Here is a 3,331-nt window from a genome sequence, read left to right on the forward strand (position 1 = left end):
GGCTTTCTCCCTTCTTGTTACAAAATCAGCTTGTCAACTCGAAAGCAAAGGGAGCTTTGTTATTAGTGTCAAAAGAAGTCAAGAGGGGTGATATTTCCAAAAGAGAGAGGACCTCACGGAGAGCACTGCAGAGAAGCCAGAGGAAAACAAGACCCAAAAAGGGCATTGGAGTGGTCAGGGAGGTGATCTTGACATTCATGTCAGCAGGATGGTGGGGGTGGAAGCTTTAAAGGCAAGGGATTAAGGAGTGAGCAGGTGTTAAGGAGGAGGAAAAAGTTTTCCTAGGAGCGAAATCTCTCTGCCAGTCACTATACAAGATGCATTCAGAGGAACCGTAGATTTAGATGGTGCAAGAAGGAGAGAAAGCAGTAGCAGGGCCAAATAGAGAGGACTAGGAAACAAGTGTGATGAAGGTCATTCCTCAGAGGGCTACTTGAGAAGAAAGGGCAATTAATTGTGCTGATGGTGGGATCATACCTTACCCTCTCAGCTATGCCAGAGCTTACATAACAGATGGAATTTCAAAAAGCAGCAGGAAGTTCCTCAGCCAGGAACAGAAATTTCTGGGTGAATGTTGTAGGACAGGTACATTAGTGAATGACACTAATGCCTATCTGAATTGCCTAATTAAAAATTTGGGTGAGAATATTAGATTCCAGAACCAGAGGGGCCCCGGAATATTATCTAATCCCAGAGGGGCCCCGGAATATTATCTAATCCAACTCTGACTTTACAGAATCAGAGATTGAGGTTCTGGGCAAAGTACCTCGTTAATGCTAAGGTAGAAACAGACCCCCCGCCCCCCACATTCCCGTTCTACTCCCAAGCCCGAGACCTGGTTCAGAACTAGTTCAGATGCAATGTATACCCTTCTTCACTGTTCGCGTTTATACATGGAAATTTTGCAAAGCACAGTTGATAGGGGATTATCAAGAGAATCATTTAAATGGATTCTCCTTAAATCTCAAGGAGCAGATAGATTAATCAGTTTCACATGTGGGAAAACGGAGGCTTGGCAAGACTAAGGGACTAGTCACACAGCTAGCCAGTGGCAGAGTGGGAACTAAGACAAACATCTTTGTCTCCAAGTCCGGTTTGTCTCTTCAGTACAAGACAGCTGCTTCTGGCTTTGTAAGATCCTGTAAGACACCAATGCTCTCAGAATTATACACGCTTCTCAGAATTACACACAAACCAGGCATCCTTCTCAGAAACAACACGGAGAGATGGTGTGGATGATCTGGAAACACTGTGTTCGAGGAAGAAATTCTACTGGCTAGGTCTGTTCAGTAAACTGGAGACTTCTCTGCCTGGCTTCATAACCTGGATCGGTGCCTGGGAGCGTTAGGGTCTCCCGTCCTTTGCCCATCATTTTTGTCTATTAGTAGTTGTGTTTTGGTTAGTTCGGTTGCTTAAAGTCTCATTAGAACGAGGAACGGCATGACTGATTACTTTTAATTACTACTGTTGGGGTCTTAAATGATGTATCCTAAAATGTATACATTCTTTGCTGGACATAGCCAAAATGTGTATGTATATGGTTAAAATCTGCATGTAATGTAATAACTAAGAGTGGACTTTGAGAGTCAACATACGGAGGTTCAAATCCTGACTTCATCATTTAAACTCTGTAAATTTCAGCAAGCTAGCTAACTTTTCTGAGCCTGTTTCTTCATCTGTAAAATGGGGATGATAATAATACATAACTCATGGGGTTCTTGTGACAATCGAGTTAATGGATGCACGGCAGGGTATGCCATCATGGATGTGAGGTGATGGTTTGGGAAAGGGAAGAGTAGGTGGGGCTATGTCACCAGGACAGCCTAAAATTTAGAAACCTGGAGCTTTCTCTGTCAGTGCCAGAGGGCCCTGGAAGCCAGGACAAGGTCTTTGTTGTTATTTCATGTCTTTTATGTTGCTATTTGGTGAAGCTTGCCAGCTGGCCACAGCCTGACCTTTGTCCATCCACTCCTCCCATCCTACCCACTGCGTTTAGCCAAATTCCTGTTCAGATGGCTCAGAACACTCTCAAGGCAACAGCAACTCCCCTCTGCCCCCCCAAACACACACTGACACACACAATAAAACAAAACAAGCAGGATGGAGCCTGGACACTGGAAAGTAGGATGAGCAACCATCCTAGTTTGCGTGGGATCAAAGAGGTTCCTGAGACTTTTGGTTTTAAAATCAGCACAGTCCTGGGTAAACCCAGATAAGTTCATCACCCTATCTGAAAGGTTGTAGGGGGTATGATGGCAAAGCCTTCAAATCTGGCTAAGGTGGGGCTACATGGAACCAGCTTGAGGATCTCCCACGAAGCCAGCATGGTGACGAAATTCATACCTGGAACTGTTAGTTTTGAGGCTGTAATGCACAGAACTAGCAACATAGTGAGCATGCACTCATTCAATCGTTTATTCATCAAACATTCATTGAGGATCTACTATGTGCTGATTTTAAGTGCTGGGGAACAAAATAGGCAAAGTCTCTGCCTTCACGGAGATTCTATTCGAGCGTGTACGCATTGTTGTCTGGGGACCTATCTGATGTCAATTAGTGATAAATGCTCCTAAGGAAAAGAAGAGCAGGGTAAGGATATAGTGGCTGTGTGGTGTCTAAACAGATTGATCTGGGAGCGTTTCTCTGAAAGGGTGATGCTGGAGCAGACACCTATTGACGTGAAGGAGCAAACCATGAGAACATCAAAGGCGTTGGTGGTATAGTGGTTAGCATAGCTGCCTTCCATGAGAACATCAAAGGGGGAACTCTATTCCAGGCAGAGGAAACAGAAGTAAAGGCTCTGGGAGGTGAGTGTGCCTGCACAGGAAGGGAAAAAAGGCCAGCAGGGCAGGGGCGAAGGAAGCCAGGGAAACGGCAGCAGGGAATGAAGTGGCAGAGGTGGCCACGGGCCAGATGGTTTAGAGCTCTGTAAGCTAAGGTAAGGACTTCGGGTTTTAAACGTCAGTTGTTATTATAACGGCAGCTTTATTCTTTTTTACTGTGCTCTGAGTGTTGGCCCTATTAGCGTCTCTGCTTCATTCTGCCGAACAGAAAGAATTTGGCGTCCGCTCTCCACTCAACAAACGGTTCGTGAAGACACTGTGGTACGCAACGGGGATAAAAAGCTGGTTCTCAGTTTGTAATCTAGTTGGGGGCCGGTGGGGGGGGTGGTGCATGGGTCACGGCTCTGAAAACGTGGGAAAACACACCCGCCCTAGGCTTTGAGGGACACACTGCTCTACTGCAAAGGATTCAATTCCCGGAGAGGGGAGGGGTCACTTCCGGTGCGCCCCAGGGCATCATGGGAGGAGTCAGGTGGCGGGAAGGAAAG

The sequence above is a fragment of the Zalophus californianus genome, chromosome 16, assembly GCF_009762305.2.
Source record: "Zalophus californianus isolate mZalCal1 chromosome 16, mZalCal1.pri.v2, whole genome shotgun sequence".
Lineage (NCBI taxonomy): Eukaryota > Metazoa > Chordata > Mammalia > Carnivora > Otariidae > Zalophus > Zalophus californianus.